Below are 20,791 nucleotides of genomic sequence, written 5' to 3'. Positions count from 1 at the left end.
TCGATGAGGCTTAACTTTTCGATCACCGAACTTTGTTTTGGTCACCAAATCGTCAGTTTTAGTCCAAATTGGCTCATTTTTTGTGGGCATGCTCCACTTGAGCCATAGTTTGGGATAAAACAAAAAAATCTGGCACAGCGAACCATTTTGGACAGGTTTTTACCGATTTCCAAAAAAGTATCCGCGCTCGATGAGGCTTAACTTTTTCGATCACCGAACTTTGTTTTGGTCACCAAATCGTCAATTTTAGTCCGAATTGGCTCATTTTTTGTGGGCATGCTCCACTTGAGCCATAGTTTGGGATAAAACAAAAAAATCTGGCACAGCGAATCATTTCGGACAGGTTTTTACCGATTTCCAAAAAAGTATCCGCGCTCGATGAGGCTTAACTTTTTCGATCACCGAACTTTGTTTTGGTCACCAAATCGTCAATTTTAGTCCAAATTGGCTCATTTTTTGTGGGCATGCTCCACTTGAGCCATAGTTTGGGATAAAACAAAAAAATCTGGCACAGCGAATCATTTTGGACAAGTTTTTACCGATTTCAAAAAGGTATCCGCGCTCGATGAGGCTTAACTTTTTCGATCACCGAACTTTGTTTTGGTCACCAAATCGTCAATTTTAGTCCGAATTGGCTCATTTTTTGTGGGCATGCTCCACTTGAGCCATAGTTTGGGATAAAACAAAAAAATCTGGCACAGCGAATCATTTTGGACAGGTTTTTACCGATTTCCAAAAAAGTATCCGCGCTCGATGAGGCTTAACTTTTTCGATCACCGAACTTTGTTTTGGTCACCAAATCGTCAATTTTAGTCCAAATTGGCTCATTTTTTGTGGGCATGCTCCACTTGAGCCATAGTTTGGGATAAAACAAAAAAATCTGGCACAGCGAATCATTTTGGACAAGTTTTTACCGATTTCCAAAAAAGTATCCGCGCTCGATGAGGCTTAACTTTTTCGATCACCGAACTTTGTTTTGGTCACCAAATCGTCAATTTTAGTCCAAATTGGCTCATTTTTTGTGGACATGCTCCACTTGAGCCATAGTTTGGGATAAAACAAAAAAATCTGGCACAGCGAATCATTTTGGACAAGTTTTTACCGATTTCCAAAAAAGTATCCGCGCTCGATGAGGCTTAACTTTTTCGATCACCGAGGCTTTTTGAGGCTCTAAAATGTGTAAATATCGAATAAAAGTATTCTATGAGGTTTGAATACTCAAAAGAAAAAGCCTACAACACCTGGTGTTCCCAAGCGGTCACCCATCCAAGTACTAACCAGGCCCAATGTTGCTTAACTTCGGTGATCGGACGAGAACCGGTGCATTCAACATGGTATGGTCGTAGGCATTTGCGTAAGCGGGAGCGAATTTATATACAACAGTATTGTATTGTAGTCTTATATTCATATATAGGATTACTTTAACTGGCCGCCTTGCGGTTTGCAAAATAGTCACTTAATACATGCAATTTTAGCCACGGTTGTGTTATAATTTATGCAATTCGTAGCCATACAGTGTATTATGACCAAGGCACAAACTTTTTGCTTCCAACCATCCACAATACAGTGGAACGGCCCCAAAACAAGGGAGAGATGAATTGGGTCCGAGGAACCTGTTCAACCGGACATTGAACCGGAAGCATGACTTCAGTGGGTTTAGGTCGGTAATTGGGAAAATCAGTGGCGAATTGCTTTTAGCCTAATTGTTGTGCTTTTAGCCTAATTGTTGTGATGATAAACATTCTGATAATGTCACTCTCGGATTATTACCGCAAAGTGTGATAGGAAAGCGAAAGCAAGTACTCCACTTTGTGCAGGAACGTCCTTTGGGAGTGAGTCTTTTATAAAAAGAGATTTTTCACTAAAAGCTGCTTTTTCACTAAGATTTAAAATCCTGGCTTTTTCTTTTACTTTTTTCTCCTAATTTTACTCTTCAAAATTTCTTTTAAATCCCTTTCCTCCTTAGCTTTAGCTTTTTAAGTTCCTCTTTTTAAGTTGCTCTCTCCTTTACTGTAGAGCGCTTAGAGTTCTTATTAAGTTAACTTCTGAGTTTTCCAAAACACTAATTTTTATTTGAGAAACCTTTCGTTTGTCACAATCTACTTTTCATAAGTCTTCGTCTTCAAACAATTAAGTTTTCCCCTATGGGGGAGAACACTATCCCCTCGTTGATTACGCCTACTCCCAGCGAAAACCAAAACATGTATTCTTCAATCACTCAAAAAGGCTTGTCGAAAGAAACCAACTCAAGCGAATTCCAGATCATGCAAATTATTCCTCCTTTTACGAAATCAATTATTTCAAACACAGATTCTTTGAACAACGCCTATCTTCAGTGTGCTAAATCAATTCTGCACGAATTCCCGCAAGAAGCACGAAATCAAATAACAATCAGCAAAACATTCGCATACATAAGAGACAAAAGACTTCATTCGCTGACTGTTGTTTCACCACCAACTGTCAAAAAGCAATACCATTCGATAAGATCCAGAGGCCTAAATTTACTAGGCAAAACCGTTTTTCCTATGGGCAAACATTTCCTCAACACAGAAAAATCATTCTATCCTAGAAGATACAATATCAAATTCAGTAATCTCCCTTATGTTTGCACAGACACTGAAGCCCTGAAACTAATAGATCTTCCAGAGGGAATAGAACATAGCCCCGCAATTATTCGAATGAAAGACAACATAGGAGGCGATCTCATCTTCAATGGTTATGCAACACTGAGTGTGACAGTGAAAAACGCAACTGAAGAGGAAAGATTAAAAACTTGGTCATATGAAAATCGGATCGCAGAATTCAAAGAATGGAACAGCTTAGAGATCAAGTTCCATGCTCCCTCATTACATAACTGCAGTTACTGTGAAGAAAGCAAACTACAGTATCGGAGACACCATAAAGATTGGTGCTACTTATGGCAAAACCAGCTACAAAGAATCAAAAATGTGCAAAACATAAACAAAGAAACAAAGAATAATCGTGCTGAAAAGCAGAAACCAACAAATTTTCATAAAGTTCCCAAAACTGAAACAATCAGTGACACCTCCTCTTGCAACTTGACCATAGATGAAGAGGAAGTGGAAGAAACTTATACAGAAGAAATTTGTAGTGGCACAACAGAAAATGCTACAGTCATAGAACAAGAAACAGAAAACGCTGACAAAATCTCAACCAACATACAAAACGCTGAATGTAATGATTCCGCCTATCTTAATACAGAGAAGTTTCAATCTTTAGAGCTTGATAATAGTGCTGTTCTCAAACAGTACAGACCAGGCGCCAAAAGGCCACTTAGTGAAACACAAAAACAACAAAACGCGCAAATCGCAAAACACTTCTTGAACGAGCAGTGGATTAAGAAGAAAAATCAGTTCGAACAAAACAAAAATGATTGAGCACAAAGTTTTCTGTTTGAATTCATGTGGCCTTAAGAGCCCGAAAAAATTCTTCGCAATAATCGAAAAATGCTACAAATTAGCTAGCGGAACTTTATTCATTTTGTGTATCCAAGAATCGAAAATTCCAGCTCTATCTCGTTCACACGAAACAGTTCTTGAGCAATACAAATTACGCTATCATCTAGTGCCTGCAATAAACTGCAGTGGAGGTTTAGTTACAGTTTGGAGTGAAGAACTAAAAACTGATAATCAAATACTGCAATCACGAGATCACTCTGGAATTAATTTTACGGAACTCAATCTAACTGTATTCAATGTATATCTGAATACAAGCTTCTATTGTGAAAAGTTGAAGCAATTAAGCTCAAATCTCTCGAAACTCAACACGGAACGATCTATTGTTTTAGCAGGGGATTTTAATGCTTTCAGTCATGATTCGCGAAACACATCAACTGCTCTTCGAAGCGTAGACGATAGAGTTAAGCGATTTGTAAAGCTCCAAACGGTTACAGAGCATGCTCTACTATTTGATGCAGCAGTAGAACTGGACGTACTTGATTTCACACACTATGACAAAAGAACATCGTCCTTTTCACGAATAGACTATTTTTTTACAAACCAAACCCAGTACAGCGAAATGAAAGTACATCGGAGCAATTTCTCAGATCACATGCTGTTAGAACTAAGCAACAAAAGCGAAGAAAAAGAACGAGGCCAAAGCTTTTGGAAAATGAACGATGCTATTTTATTTCCAAACAAAGAGTACATCAAAACAGAAATAGAAGCATTTGGAATGAACTGTTTGACACATGAAAGTTATGAAGAGCTGAAGTGCCACATACGTGATGTCTGCCAAGCCTTAGCTATTAATAAATCAAAAATCTTAAGCTCGCAAATGAAAAACATCCTGGCCGAAGAGAAAAGGCTGAGAGAACAAATACAAAATCATGACTCCAATGAAAAAATTTTAAAACGATATAATGATACAGTCTCGAAAATAAATGCGTATGACAACAACAAACAAAAAGATCAGTTCATCCACTTCAAGAAATTGACCCAATCATGCGAACTTGGAAACGCGAAAGACTTGAAAACTTGGGCAAAGCAAAAAAACAACACGAACAATATTACTTCACTTAGGGTTGGTGCAAGTGTTACAACAAATCAGGAAGAAATCATCAAAGTCTTTGAAAACCATTTTTCACAGCTTTACAAAAGCAAGAAAAAAAGGCTCTTTTGAGATTTTTCTTGACCATTTGAACGAGCGCAAAAACGAAGCAACAAATGATGTAAATGAAATCACCATAGATGAAGTATTGAAAGCAATTAACAAACTCAATGCAAAGAGCTCACCGGGTTCGGATGGAATAACCTCAAACTTTTACAAGATTTTTAAGAGAGAAATGGCCCCATTGCTACAAAGCGTTTTCAACAATATTGTTCGAACTGAAAAAGTCCCTGAAAGCCAAAATATTGCAATCTTAAAACTTCTGCCTAAAACTGATAATCCGAGAACTGTTGATGAATTTAGACCTATAAGCTTGCTGAACACTGACCTCAAAATTCTATCACACATTCTATCTGCCAGAATCATAATAGATCTTGAAGACATAATAGGCCAACATCAGCATGCATACTTGAGCAAAAGACAAATTCATATAGCATTAAATAAAGTTCGAAAAGCCCATAAGCAACTAAATAACAGCAAATGCCTTGTGAATCTGGATTTTTCAAAAGCGTTTGACAAAGTAGACAGAGAATACATCTTCGCTCTTCTCGATAAAATTGGCATTGACCAATACACAAAATCTGCCATCAGAACAGTTTACAATGAAACGAAAGCAATTATTGAAATCAATGGCTACCTTTCCAAAACAATTGTACTACAACGCGGAGTTAGGCAAGGATGTCCCCTTTCAGCTTTACTTTTCATACTTGCTGTTGAGCCCTTGCTTTGCTGTATAGACAACTCACCACATATTAAAGGATTCACCAGCTCAAAAACAGTGGCTTATGCAGACGACATTACTTGCTCAATACGCATATCATCGATTGAAGGACTATTTGACACTGTCAAAGATTTTTGCGATTGCACTCAACTAGAAATCAACGTCAAAAAGAGTGAGATCCTGTCAACGAGAGACATAGCTTTCTATAAAACTGTACGTGTAACAAAAATCCTGGGCATTAAATTCTTTACTGATAAATCATCAACAAACTTACTTGATCTCATCAAAACACAAATTGCCATTTACATGCGCTTCATTTCTCGATCGAAAACTTTAAAAGCCAAGAGACAAATCATTGAAACTTTTATCCTTCCAAAGTTCCTGTATTTTTCAAGACACACGGACACAACAGTAAATATTCTGACGAATGTTCAAAAACTCATCAACAATCTACTAAAAACTGGTGACAAAATGGAAATTAGAAGTGAAGTTCTTTACCAATCTGTTGCTCTGGGCGGTATCTCTCTTCCACATATTACATCAAAAATAATCTCAGCAAAACTGATAGACGAAATTAACTCATCAAACGAGAACGATGTTTCCTTTCCAAATGACTTAACAATTTTGTTAAAATCTTTAAAGCTCAAAGTCTCTCAAACTGACAACAGTATTCTTCTTTTTAAGAACAACATCGAAACTTCCCTGAGACTTGACAAAGCCTTAAGAACAAGTGAGATTTACTGGTATATCATTGCTCAAGTTTTTCCAACAAGTTTTATCGAGGACCGCTTAAACAAATCCGTCATAAAGTACAATTGTTCAACGAAAGAATTAACTCTCTTTAGCAAAAATATCTGGAAATTTTACAAACTTTTGCCACAACAACAAAATCTTTTATATCGCCTTGCCTTCAATTGTCTTGTTGACAAACAGATTAGATGGATGAAAAATTTTTCAGAGTCACCAATTTGCAGCTATTGCGAAAAAGAGTTTGAAACATCGGAACATTTAATTCTCAAATGCGAACAATTATCTGGAGCGAGAAGTACCCTAAGGCTGAATAGTTGGCGCGACGTCTTTGTAAATATGAAAGTTGAAACTCTTAGATTTACGGCAAGTGTCCTAAATGGATCCTGGCAAGAAACCCCTGAACAAACAAAAAACTATTTGAATTTTGTACTTAATTTGTAAAGCTTCAACAATGAAATCTGATAAATTTTCCTTGTAAATACCAACTGTAACGATTCATCAATGAAACCTGCCGAATTATTTCAACATCATTGTAAATAACAACTGTAAATAATAGCATCTGAATTTATTATTTAAAAGCCTAATTGTTGTGATAAACTTATTAAATAGGTAAGTATCAACTCTATTTGATAAGTTTTATTTGAATGCACTCTGCGTTAGCGGAGTGCAGCCTAAAGAATGGAACTCAGCGATTTGCAATAACTTAAAAGTTAGATTAATAAAGGGAAATTTTACAATTAGTATTGATGTTTCCGAGACAGTTCCAAATATCAAATATACAGTAAACGCAAGCAGGGGAACTATTAGAATGGCCTTTACAAGTATATGGGGTGTGTTTGGAGCAATGGTTATTGCTGAAATTGTCATTTACAAAAAGTATCCGCGCTCGATGAGGCTTAACTTTTTCGATCACCGAACTTTGTTTTGGCCACCAAATCGTCAATTTTAGTCCGAAATGGCTCATTTTTTGTGGGCATGCTCCACTTGAGCCATAGTTTGGGATAAAACAAAAAATCTGGCACAGCGAATCATTTTGGACAGGTTTTTACCGATTTCCAAAAAAGTATCCGCGCTCGATGAGGCTTAACTTTTTCGATCACCGAACTTTGTTTTGGTCACCAAATCGTCAATTTTAGTCCAAATTGACTCATTTTTTGTGGGCATGCTCCACTTGAGCCATAGTTTGGGATAAAACAAAAAAATCTGGCACAGCGAATCATTTTGGACAAGTTTTTACCGATTTCCAAAAAAGTATCCGCGCTCGATGAGGCTTAACTTTTTCGATCACCGAACTTTGTTTTGGTCACCAAATCGTCAATTTTAGTCCGAATTGGCTCATTTTTTGTGGGCATGCTCCACTTGAGCCATAGTTTGGGATAAAACAAAAAAATCTGGCACAGCGAATCATTTTGGACAGGTTTTTACCGATTTCCAAAAAAGTATCCGCGCTCGATGAGGCTTAACTTTTTCGATCACCGAACTTTGTTTTGGTCACCAAATCGTCAATTTTAGTCCAAATTGGCTCATTTTTTGTGGGCATGCTCCACTTGAGCCATAGTTTGGGATAAAACAAAAAAATCTGGCACAGCGAATCATTTTGGACAAGTTTTTACCGATTTCCAAAAAAGTATCCGCGCTCGATGAGGCTTAACTTTTTCGATCACCGAACTTTGTTTTGGTCACCAAATCGTCAATTTTAGTCCAAATTGGCTCATTTTTTGTGGGCATGCTCCACTTGAGCCATAGTTTGGGATAAAACAAAAAAATCTGGCACAGCGAATCATTTTGGACAAGTTTTTACCGATTTCCAAAAAAGTATCCGCGCTCGATGAGGCTTAACTTTTTCGATCACCGAGGCTTTTTGAGGCTCTAAAATGTGTAAATATCGAATAAAAGTATTCTATGAGGTTTGAATACTCAAAAGAAAAAGCCTACAACACCTGGTGTTCCCAAGCGGTCACCCATCCAAGTACTAACCAGGCCCAATGTTGCTTAACTTCGGTGATCGGACGAGAACCGGTGCATTCAACATGGTATGGTCGTAGGCATTTGCGTAAGCGGGAGCGAATTTATATACAACAGTATTGTATTGTAGTCTTATATTCATATATAGGATTACTTTAACTGGCCGCCTTGCGGTTTGCAAAATAGTCACTTAATACATGCAATTTTGGCCACGGTTGTGTTATAATTTATGCAATTCGTAGCCATACAGTGTATTATGACCAACGCACAAACTTTTTGCTTCCAACCATCCACAATACAGTGGAACGGCCCCAAAACAAGGGAGAGATGAATTGGGTCCGAGGAACCTGTTCAACCGGACATTGAACCGGAAGCATGACTTCAGTGGGTTTAGGTCGGTAATTGGGAAAATCAGTGGCGAATTGCTTTTAGCCTAATTGTTGTGATAAACTTATTAAATAGGTAAGTATCAACTCTATTTGATAAGTTTTATTTGAATGCACTCTGCGTTAGCGGAGTGCAGCCTAAAGAATGGAACTCAGCGATTTGCAATAACTTAAAAGTTAGATTAATAAAGGGAAATTTTACAATTAGTATTGATGTTTCCGAGACAGTTCCAAATATCAAATATACAGTAAACGCAAGCAGGGGAACTATTAGAATGGCCTTTACAAGTATATGGGGTGTGTTTGGAGCAATGGTTATTGCTGAAATTGTCATTTACAAAAAGTATCCGCGCTCGATGAGGCTTAACTTTTTCGATCACCGAACTTTGTTTTGGCCACCAAATCGTCAATTTTAGTCCGAAATGGCTCATTTTTTGTGGGCATGCTCCACCTGAGCCATAGTTTGGGATAAAACAAAAAAATCTGGCACAGCGAATCATTTTGGACAGGTTTTTACCGATTTCCAAAAAAGTATCCGCGCTCGATGAGGCTTAACTTTTTCGATCACCGAACTTTGTTTTGGTCACCAAATCGTCAATTTTAGTCCAAATTGGCTCATTTTTTGTGGGCATGCTCCACTTGAGCCATAGTTTGGGATAAAACAAAAAAATCTGGCACAGCGAATCATTTTGGACAAGTTTTTACCGATTTCCAAAAAAGTATCCGCGCTCGATGAGGCTTAACTTTTTCGATCACCGAACTTTGTTTTGGTCACCAAATCGTCAATTTTAGTCCAAATTGGCTCATTTTTTGTGGGCATGCTCCACTTGAGCCATAGTTTGGGATAAAACAAAAAAATCTGGCACAGCGAATCATTTTGGACAAGTTTTTACCGATTTCCAAAAAAGTATCCGCGCTCGATGAGGCCTAACTTTTTCGGTCACCGAGGCTTTTTGAGGCTCTAAAATGTGTAAATATCGAATAAAAGTATTCTATGAGGTTTGAATACTCAAAAGAAAAAGCCTACAACACCTGGTGTTCCCAAGCGGTCACCCATCCAAGTACTAACCAGGCCCAATGTTGCGTAACTTCGGTGATCGGACGAGAACCGGTGCATTCAACATGGTATGGTCGTAGGCATTTGCGTAAGCGGGAGCGAATTTATATACAACAGTATTGTTTTGTAGTCTTATATTCATATATAGGATTACTTTAACTGGCCGCCTTGCGGTTTGCAAAATAGTCACTTAATACATGCAATTTTAGCCACGGTTGTAATATAATTTATGCAATTCGTAGCCATACAGTGTATTATGACCAACGCACAAACTTTTTGCTTCCAACCATCCACAATACAGTGGAACGGCCCCAAAACAAGGGAGAGATGAATTGGGTCCGAGGAACCTGTTCAACCGGACATTGAACCGGAAGCATGACTTCAGTGGGTTTAGGTCGGTAATTGGGAAAATCAGTGGCGAATTGCTTTTAGCCTAATTGTTGTTTCATAAAGTTCCCGAAACTGAAACAATCAGTGACACCTCCTCTTGCAACTTGACCATAGATGAAGAGGAAGTGGAAGAAACTTATACAGAAGAAATTTGTAGTGGCACAACAGAAAATGCTACAGTCATAGAACAAGAAACAGAAAACGCTGACAAAACCTCAACCAACATACAAAACGCTGAATGTAATGATTCCGCCTATCCTAATACAGAGAAGTTTCAATCTTTAGAGCTTGATAATAGTGCTGTTCTCAAACAGTACAGACCAGGCGCCAAAAGGCCACTTAGTGAAACACAAAAACAACAAAACGCGCAAATCGCAAAACACTTCTTGAACGATCAGTGGATTAAGAAGAAAAATCAGTTCGAACAAAACAAAAATGATTGAGCACAAAGTTTTCTGTTTGAATTCATGTGGCCTTAAGAGCCCGAAAAAATTCTTCGCAATAATCGAAAAATGCTACAAATTAGCTAGCGGAACTTTATTCATTTTGTGTATCCAAGAATCAAAAATTCCAGCTCTATCTCGTTCACACGAAACAGTTCTCGAGCAATACAAATTACGCTATCATCTAGTGCCTGCAATAAACTGCAGTGGAGGTTTAGTTACAGTTTGGAGTGAAGAACTAAAAACTGATAATCAAATACTGCAATCACGAGATCACTCTGGAATTAATTTTACGGAACTCAATCTAACTGTATTCAATGTATATCTGAATACAAGCTTCTATTGTGAAAAGTTGAAGCAATTAAGCTCAAATCTCTCGAAACTCAACACGGAACGATCTATTGTTTTAGCAGGGGATTTTAATGCTTTCAGTCATGATTCGCGAAACACATCAACTGCTCTTCGAAGCGTAGACGATAGAGTTAAGCGATTTGTAAAGCTCCAAACGGTTACAGAGCATGCTCTACTATTTGATGCAGCGGTAGAACTGGACGTACTTGATTTCACACACTATGACAAAAGAACATCGTCTTTTTCACGAATAGACTATTTTTTTACAAACCAAACCCAGTACAGCGAAATGAAAGTACATCGGAGCAATTTCTCAGATCACATGCTGTTAGAACTAAGCAACAAAAGCGAAGAAAAAGAACGAGGCCAAAGCTTTTGGAAAATGAACGATGCTATTTTATTTCCAAACAAAGAGTACATCAAAACAGAAATAGAAGCATTTGGAATGAACTGTTTGACACATGAAAGTTATGAAGAGCTGAAGTGCCACATACGTGATGTCTGCCAAGCCTTAGCTATTAATAAATCAAAAATCTTAAGCTCGCAAATGAAAAACATCCTGGCCGAAGAGAAAAGGCTGAGAGAACAAATACAAAATCATGACTCCAATGAAAAAATTTTGAAACGATATAATGATACAGTCTCGAAAATAAATGCGTATGACAACAACAAACAAAAAGATCAGTTCATCCACTTCAAGAAATTGACCCAATCATGCGAACTTGGAAACGCGAAAGACTTGAAAACTTGGGCAAAGCAAAAAAACAACACGAACAATATTACTTCACTTAGGGTTGGTGCAAGTGTTACAACAAATCAGGAAGAAATCATCAAAGTCTTTGAAAACCATTTTTCACAGCTTTACAAAAGCAAGAAAAAAGGCTCTTTTGAGTTTTTTTCTTGACCATTTGAACGAGCGCAAAAACGAAGCAACAAATGATGTAAACGAAATCACCATAGATGAAGTATTGAAAGCAATTAACAAACTCAATGCAAAGAGCTCACCGGGTTCGGATGGAATAACCTCAAACTTTTACAAGATTTTTAAGAGAGAAATGGCCCCATTGCTGCAAAGCGTTTTCAACAATATTGTTCGAACTGAAAAAGTCCCTGAAAGCCAAAATATTGCAATCTTAAAACTTCTGCCTAAAACTGATAATCCGAGAACTGTTGATGAATTTAGACCTATTAGCTTGCTGAACACTGACCTCAAAATTCTATCACACATTCTATCTGCCAGAATCATAATAGATCTTGAAGACATAATAGGCCAACATCAGCATGCATACTTGAGCAAAAGACAAATCCATATAGCATTAAATAAAGTTCGAAAAGCCCATAAGCAACTAAATAACAGCAAATGCCTTGTGAATCTGGATTTTTCAAAAGCTTTTGACAAAGTAGACAGAGATTACATCTTCGCCCTTCTCGATAAAATTGGCATTGACCAATACACAAAATCTGCCATCAGAACAGTTTACAATGAAACGAAAGCAATTATTGAAATCAATGGCTACCTTTCCAAAACAATTGTACTACAACGCGGAGTTAGGCAAGGTTGTCTCCTTTCAGCTTTACTTTTCATACTTGCTGTTGAGCCCTTGCTTTGCTGTATAGACAACTCACCACATATTAAAGGATTCACCAGCTCAAAAACAGTGGCTTATGCAGACGACATTACTTGCTCAATACGCATATCATCGATTGAAGGACTATTTGACACTGTCAAAGATTTTTGCGATTGCACTCAACTAGAAATCAACGTCAAAAAGAGTGAGATCCTGTCAACGAGAGACATAGCTTTCTATAAAACTGTACGTGTAACAAAAATCCTGGGCATTAAATTCTTTACTGATAAATCATCAACAAACTTACTTGATCTCATCAAAACACAAATTGCCATTTACATGCGCTTCATTTCTCGATCGAAAACTTTAAAAGCCAAGAGACAAATCATTGAAACTTTTATCCTTCCAAAGTTCCTGTATTATTCAAGACACACGGACACAACAGTAAATATTCTGACGAATGTTCAAAAACTCATCAACAATCTACTAAAAACTGGTGACAAAATGGAAATTAGAAGTGAAGTTCTTTACCAATCTGTTGCTGTGGGCGGTATCTCTCTTCCACATATTACATCAAAAATAATCTCAGCAAAACTGATAGACGAAATTAACTCATCAAACGAGAACGATGTTTCCTTTCCAAATGACTTAACAATTTTGTTAAAATCTTTAAAGCTTAAAGTCTCTCAAACTGACAACAGTATCCTTCTGTTTAAGAACAACATCGAAACTTCCCTGAGACTTAACAAAGCCTTAAGAACAAGTGAGATTTACTGGTATATCATTGCTCAAGTTTTTCCAACAAGTTTTATCGAGGACCGCTTAAACAAATCCGTCATAAAGTACAATTGTTCAACGAAAGAATTAACTCTCTTTAGCAAAAATATCTGGAAATTTTACAAACTTTTGCCACAACAACAAAATCTTTTATATCGCCTTGCCTTCAATTGTCTTGTTGACAAACAGATTAGATGGAGGAAAAATTTTTCAGAGTCACCAATTTGCAGCTATTGCGAAAAAGAGTTTGAAACATCGGAACATTTAATTCTCAAATGCGAACAATTATCTGGAGCGAGAAGTACCCTAAGGCTGAATAGTTGGCGCGACGTCTTTGTAAATATGAAAGTTGAAACTCTTAGATTTACGGCAAGTGTCCTAAATGGATCCTGGCAAGAAACCCCTGAACAAACAAAAAACTATTTGAATTTTGTACTTAATTTGTAAAGCTTCAACAATGAAATCTGATAAATTTTCCTTGTAAATACCAACTGTAACGATTCATCAATGAAACCTGCTGAATTATTTCAACATCATTGTAAATAACAACTGTAAATAATAGCATCTGAATTTATTATTTAAAAGCCTAATTGTTGTGATAAACTTATTAAATAGGTAAGTATCAACTCTATTTGAGAAGTTTTATTTGAATGCACTCTGCGTTAGCGGAGTGCAGCCTAAAGAATGGAACTCAGCGATTTGCAATAACTTAAAAGTTAGATTAATAAAGGGAAATTTTACAATTAGTATTGATGTTTCCGAGACAGTTCCAAATATCAAATATACAGTAAACGCAAGCAGGGGAACTATTAGAATGGCCTTTACAAGTATATGGGGTGTGTTTGGAGCAATGGTTATTGCTGAAATTGTCATTTACAAAAAGTATCCGCGCTCGATGAGGCTTAACTTTTTCGATCACCGAACTTTGTTTTGGCCACCAAATCGTCAATTTTAGTCCGAAATGGCTCATTTTTTGTGGGCATGCTCCACTTGAGCCATAGTTTGGGATAAAACAAAAAAATCTGGCACAGCGAATCATTTTGGACAGGTTTTTACCGATTTCCAAAAAAGTATCCGCGCTCGATGAGGCTTAATTTTTCGATCACCGAACATTGTTTTAGTCACCAAATCGTCAATTTTAGTCCAAATTGGCTCCTTTTTTGTGGGCATGCTCCACTTGAGCCATAGTTTGGGATAAAACAAAAAAATCTGGCACAGCGAATCATTTTGGACAAGTTTTTACCGATTTCCAAAAAAGTATCCGCGCTCGATGAGGCTTAACTTTTTCGATCACCGAACTTTGTTTTGGTCACCAAATCGTCAATTTTAGTCCGAATTGGCTCATTTTTTGTGGGCATGCTCCACTTGAGCCATAGATTGGGATAAAACAAAAAAATCTGGCACAGCGAATCATTTTGGACAGGTTTTTACCGATTTCCAAAAAAGTATCCGCGCTCGATGAGGCTTAACTTTTTCGATCACCGAACTTTGTTTTGGTCACCAAATCGTCAATTTTAGTCCAAATTGGCTCATTTTTTGTGAGCATGCTCCACTTGAGCCATAGTTTGGGATAAAACAAAAAAATCTGGCATAGCGAATCATTTTGGACAAGTTTTTACCGATTTACAAAAAAGTATCCGCGCTCGATGAGGCTTAACTTTTTCGATCACCGAACTTTGTTTTGGTCACCAAATCGTCAATTTTAGTCCAAATTGGCTCCTTTTTTGTGGGCATGCTCCACTTGAGCCATAGTTTGGGATAAAACAAAAAAATCTGGCACAGCGAATCATTTTGGACAAGTTTTTACCGATTTCCAAAAAAGTATCCGCGCTCGATGAGGCTTAACTTTTTCGATCACCGAACTTTGTTTTGGTCACCAAATCGTCAATTTTAGTCCGAATTGGCTCATTTTTTGTGGGCATGCTCCACTTGAGCCATAGATTGGGATAAAACAAAAAAATCTGGCACAGCGAATCATTTTGGACAGGTTTTTACCGATTTCCAAAAAAGTATCCGCGCTCGATGAGGCTTAACTTTTTCGATCACCGAACTTTGTTTTGGTCACCAAATCGTCAATTTTAGTCCAAATTGGCTCATTTTTTGTGAGCATGCTCCACTTGAGCCATAGTTTGGGATAAAACAAAAAAATCTGGCATAGCGAATCATTTTGGACAAGTTTTTACCGATTTACAAAAAAGTATCCGCGCTCGATGAGGCTTAACTTTTTCGATCACCGAACTTTGTTTTGGTCACCAAATCGTCAATTTTAGTCCAAATTGGCTCCTTTTTTGTGGGCATGCTCCACTTGAGCCATAGTTTGGGATAAAACAAAAAAATCTGGCACAGCGAATCATTTTGGACAAGTTTTTACCGATTTCCAAAAAAGTATCCGCGCTCGATGAGGCTTAACTTTTTCGATCACCGAACTTTGTTTTGGTCACCAAATCGTCAATTTTAGTCCGAATTGGCTCATTTTTTGTGGGCATGCTCCACTTGAGCCATAGATTGGGATAAAACAAAAAAATCTGGCACAGCGAATCATTTTGGACAGGTTTTTACCGATTTCCAAAAAAGTATCCGCGCTCGATGAGGCTTAACTTTTTCGATCACCGAACTTTGTTTTGGTCACCAAATCGTCAATTTTAGTCCAAATTGGCTCATTTTTTGTGGGCATGCTCCACTTGAGCCATAGTTTGGGATAAAACAAAAAAATCTGGCATAGCGAATCATTTTGGACAAGTTTTTACCGATTTACAAAAAAGTATCCGCGCTCGATGAGGCTTAACTTTTTCGATCACCGAACTTTGTTTTGGTCACCAAATCGTCAATTTTAGTCCAAATTGGCTCATTTTTTGTGGGCATGCTCCACTTGAGCCATAGTTTGGGATAAAACAAAAAAATCTGGCACAGCGAATCATTTTGGACAAGTTTTTACCGATTTCCAAAAAAGTATCCGCGCTCGATGAGGCTTAACTTTTTCGATCACCGAACTTTGTTTTGGTCACCAAATCGTCAATTTTAGTACAAATTGGCTCATTTTTTGTGGGCATGCTCCACTTGAGCCATAGTTTGGGATAAAACAAAAAAATCTGGCACAGCGAATCATTTTGGACAAGTTTTTACCGATTTCCAAAAAAGTATCCGCGCTCGATGAGGCTTAATTTTTCGATCACCGAGGCTTTTTGAGGCTCTAAAATGTGTAAATATCGAATAAAAGTATTCTATGAGGTTTGAATACTCAAAAGAAAAAGCCTACAACACCTGGTGTTCCCAAGCGGTCACCCATCCAAGTACTAACCAGGCCCAATGTTACTTAACTTCGGTGATCGGACGAGAACCGGTGCATTCAACATGGTATGGTCGTAGGCATTTGCGTAAGCGGGAGCGAATTTATATACAACAGTATTGTATTGTAGTCTTATATTCATATATAGGATTACTTTAACTGGCCGCCTTGCGGTTTGCAAAATAGTCACTTAATACATGCAATTTTAGCCACGGTTGTGTTATAATTTATGCAATTCGTAGCCATACAGTGTATTATGACCAACGCACAAACTTTTTGCTTCCAACCATCCACAATACAGTGGAACGGCCCCAAAACAAGGGAGAGATGAATTGGGTCCGAGGAACCTGTTCAACCGGACATTGAACCGGAAGCATGACTTCAGTGGGTTTAGGTCGGTAATTGGGAAAATCAGTGGCGAATTGCTTTTAGCCTAATTGTTGTGATAAACTTATTAAATAGGTAAGTATCAACTCTATTTGATAAGTTTTATTTGAATGCACTCTGCGTTAGCGGAGTGCAGCCTAAAGAATGGAACTCAGCGATTTGCAATAACTTAAAAGTTAGATTAATAAAGGGAAATTTTACAATTAGTATTGATGTTTCCGAGACAGTTCCAAATATCAAATATACAGTAAACGCAAGCAGGGGAACTATTAGAATGGCCTTTACAAGTATATGGGGTGTGTTTGGAGCAATGGTTATTGCTGAAATTGTCATTTACAAAAAGTATCCGCGCTCGATGAGGCTTAACTTTTTCGATCACCGAACTTTGTTTTGGCCACCAAATCGTCAATTTTAGTCCGAAATGGCTCATTTTTTGTGGGCATGCTCCACTTGAGCCATAGTTTGGGATAGAACAAAAAAATCTGGCACAGCGAATCATTTTGGACAGGTTTTTACCGATTTCCAAAAAAGTATCCGCGCTCGATGAGGCTTAACTTTTTCGATCACCGAACTTTGTTTTGGTCACCAAATCGTCAATTTTAGTCCAAATTGGCTCATTTTTTGTGGGCATGCTCCACTTGAGCCATAGTTTGGGATAAAACAAAAAAATCTGGCACAGCGAATCATTTTGGACAAGTTTTTACCGATTTCCAAAAAAGTATCCGCGCTCGATGAGGCTTAACTTTTTCGATCACCGAACTTTGTTTTGGTCACCAAATCGTCAATTTTAGTCCAAATTGGCTCATTTTTTGTGGGCATGCTCCACTTGAGCCATAGTTTGGGATAAAACAAAAAAATCTGGCACAGCGAATCATTTTGGACAAGTTTTTACCGATTTCCAAAAAAGTATCCGCGCTCGATGAGGCTTAACTTTTTCGATCACCGAGGCTTTTTGAGGCTCTAAAATGTGTAAATATCGAATAAAAGTATTCTATGAGGTTTGAATACTCAAAAGAAAAAGCCTACAACACCTGGTGTTCCCAAGCGGTCACCCATCCAAGTACTAACCAGGCCCAATGTTGCTTAACTTCGGTGATCGGACGAGAACCGGTGCATTCAACATGGTATGGTCGTAGGCATTTGCGTAAGCGGGAGCGAATTTATATACAACAGTATTGTATTGTAGTCTTATATTCATATATAGGATTACTTTAACTGGCCGCCTTGCGGTTTGCAAAATAGTCACTTAATACATGCAATTTTAGCCACGGTTGTGTTATAATTTATGCAATTCGTAGCCATACAGTGTATTATGACCAACGCACAAACTTTTTGCTTCCAACCATCCACAATACAGTGGAACGGCCCCAAAACAAGGGAGAGATGAATTGGGTCCGAGGAACCTGTTCAACCGGACATTGAACCGGAAGCATGACTTCAGTGGGTTTAGGTCGGTAATTGGGAAAATCAGTGGCGAATTGCTTTTAGCCTAATTGTTGTGATAAACTTATTAAATAGGTAAGTATCAACTCTATTTGATAAGTTTTATTTGAATGCACTCTGCGTTAGCGGAGTGCAGCCTAAAGAATGGAACTCAGCGATTTGCAATAACTTAAAAGTTAGATTAATAAAGGGAAATTTTACAATTAGTATTGATGTTTCCGAGACAGTTCCAAATATCAAATATACAGTAAACGCAAGCAGGGGAACTATTAGAATGGCCTTTACAAGTATATGGGGTGTGTTTGGAGCAATGGTTATTGCTGAAATTGTCATTTACAAAAAGTATCCGCGCTCGATGAGGCTTAACTTTTTCGATCACCGAACTTTGTTTTGGCCACCAAATCGTCAATTTTAGTCCGAAATGGCTCATTTTTTGTGGGCATGCTCCACTTGAGCCATAGTTTGGGATAAAACAAAAAAATCTGGCACAGCGAATCAGTTTGGACAGGTTTTTACCGATTTCCAAAAAAGTATCCGCGCTCGATGAGGCTTAACTTTTTCGATCACCGAACTTTGTTTTGGTCACCAAATCGTCAATTTTAGTCCAAATTGGCTCATTTTTTGTGGGCATGCTCCACTTGAGCCATAGTTTGGGATAAAACAAAAAAATCTGGCACAGCGAATCATTTTGGACAAGTTTTTACCGATTTCCAAAAAAGTATCCGCGCTCGATGAGGCTTAACTTTTTCGATCACCGAACTTTGTTTTGGTCACCAAATCGTCAATTTTAGTCCAAATTGGCTCATTTTTTGTGGGCATGCTCCACTTGAGCCATAGTTGGGGCTAAAACAAAAAAATCTGGCACAGCGAACCATTTTGGACAAGTTTTCACCAATTTCCAAAAAAGTATCCGCGCTCGATGAGGCTTAACTTTTTCGATCACCGAACTTTGTTTTGGCCACCAAATCGTCAATTTTAGTCCGAAATGGCTCATTTTTTGTGGGCATGCTCCACTTGAGCCATAGTTGGGGCTAAAACAAAAAAATCTGGCACAGCGAACCATTTTGGACAAGTTTTCACCAATTTCCAAAAAAGTATCCGCGCTCGATGAGGCTTAACTTTTTCGATCACCGAACTTTGTTTTGGCCACCAAATCGTCAATTTTAGTCCGAAATGGCTCATTTTTTGTGGGCATGCTCCACTTGAGCCATAGTTGGGGCTAAAACAAAAAAAATCTGGCACAGCGAACCATTTTGGACAAGTTTTCACCAATTTCCAAAAAAGTATCCGCGCTCGATGAGGCTTAACTTTTTCGATCACCGAACTTTGTTTTGGCCACCAAATCGTCAATTTTAGTCCGAAATGGCTCATTTTTTGTGGGCATGCTCCACTTGAGCCATAGTTGGGGCTAAAACAAAAAAATCTGGCACAGCGAACCATTTTGGACAAGTTTTCACCAATTTCCAAAAAAGTATCCGCGCTCGATGAGGCTTAACTTTTTCGATCACCGAGGCTTTTTGAGGCTCTAAAATGTGTAAATATCGAATAAAAGTATTCTATGAGGTTTGAATACTCAAAAGAAAAAGCCTACAACACCTGGTGTTCCCAAGCGGTCACCCATCCAAGTACTAACCAGGCCCAATGTTGCTTAACTTCGGTGATCGGACGAGAACCGGTGCATTCAACATGGTATGGTCGTAGGCATTTGCGTAAGTGGGAGCGAATTTATATACAACAGTATTGTTTTGTAGTCCTATATTCATATACAGGATCACTTTAACTCGCCGCCTTGCGGTTTGCAAAATAGTCACTTAATACATGCAGTTTTAGCCAGGTTTGTGTTATAATTTATGCAATTCGTAGCCATACAGTGTATTATGACCAACGCACAAACTTTTTGCTTCCAACCATCCACAATACAGTGGAACGGCCCCAAAACAAGGGAGAGATGAATTGGGTCCGAGAAACCTGTTCAACCGGACATTGAACCGGAAGCATGACTTCAGTGGGTTTAGGTCGGTAATTGGGAAAATCAGTGGCAAGTTGCTTTTAGCCTAATTGTTGTGATAAACTTATTAAATAGGTAAGTATCAACTCTATTTGATAAGTTTTAACTGAATGCACTCTGCGGTAGCGGAGTGCAGCCTAAAGAATGGAACTCAGCGATTTGCACTAACTGAAAAGTTAGATTAATAAAGGGAAATTTTACAATTAGTATTGATGTTTCCGAGAGCGTTCCAAATATCAAATACACAGTAAGCACAAGCGGGGGAACAATTAGAATGGCCTATACAAGTATGTGGGGTGTGTTTGGAGCAATGGTTATTGCTGAAATTGTCATTTACAAAAAGTATCCGCGCTCGATGAGGCTTAACTTTTTCGATCACCGAACTTTGTTTTGGCCACCAAATCGTCAATTTTAGTCCGAAATGGCTCATTTTTTTGGGCATGCTCCACTTGAGCCATAGTTGGGGCTAAAACAAAAAAATCTGGCACAGCGAACCATTTTGGACAAGTTTCCACCAATTTCCAAAAAAGTATCCGCGCTCGATGAGGCTTAACTTTTTCGATCACCGAACTTTGTTTTGGCCACCAAATCGTCAATTTTAGACCGAAATGGCTCATTTTTTGTGGGCAT

At 38.1% G+C, this 20,791-nt stretch overlaps 6 non-coding genes across 6 annotated transcripts; all 6 read right to left on the bottom strand.

The window, feature by feature from the left end:
* Positions 1-1,229: 1,229 nt before the first annotated feature.
* Positions 1,230-1,348, bottom strand: LOC142347531 (5S ribosomal RNA). The gene has a single exon (XR_012760518.1). It is a non-coding gene; the product is annotated as a 5S ribosomal RNA (ribosomal RNA).
* A 6,680-nt stretch (positions 1,349-8,028) lies between these two features.
* Positions 8,029-8,147, bottom strand: LOC142347530 (5S ribosomal RNA). The gene has a single exon (XR_012760517.1). It is a non-coding gene; the product is annotated as a 5S ribosomal RNA (ribosomal RNA).
* Positions 8,148-9,471: 1,324 nt separating this feature from the next.
* On the bottom strand, positions 9,472-9,590 carry LOC142347118 (5S ribosomal RNA). The gene has a single exon (XR_012760140.1). It is a non-coding gene; the product is annotated as a 5S ribosomal RNA (ribosomal RNA).
* Positions 9,591-16,286: 6,696 nt separating this feature from the next.
* Positions 16,287-16,405, bottom strand: LOC142346994 (5S ribosomal RNA). Its single transcript, XR_012760023.1, has one exon. It is a non-coding gene; the product is annotated as a 5S ribosomal RNA (ribosomal RNA).
* Positions 16,406-17,729: 1,324 nt separating this feature from the next.
* Positions 17,730-17,848, bottom strand: LOC142347529 (5S ribosomal RNA). Its single transcript, XR_012760516.1, has one exon. It is a non-coding gene; the product is annotated as a 5S ribosomal RNA (ribosomal RNA).
* Positions 17,849-19,737: 1,889 nt separating this feature from the next.
* Positions 19,738-19,856, bottom strand: LOC142347528 (5S ribosomal RNA). Its single transcript, XR_012760515.1, has one exon. It is a non-coding gene; the product is annotated as a 5S ribosomal RNA (ribosomal RNA).
* Positions 19,857-20,791: the final 935 nt, after the last annotated feature.

This window comes from Convolutriloba macropyga, chromosome 9 (genome assembly GCF_964194025.1).
Source record: "Convolutriloba macropyga chromosome 9, txConMacr16.3, whole genome shotgun sequence".
NCBI classification, from domain to species: domain Eukaryota; kingdom Metazoa; phylum Xenacoelomorpha; order Acoela; family Convolutidae; genus Convolutriloba; species Convolutriloba macropyga.
This window is presented reverse-complemented; position numbering and strand designations above follow the sequence as displayed.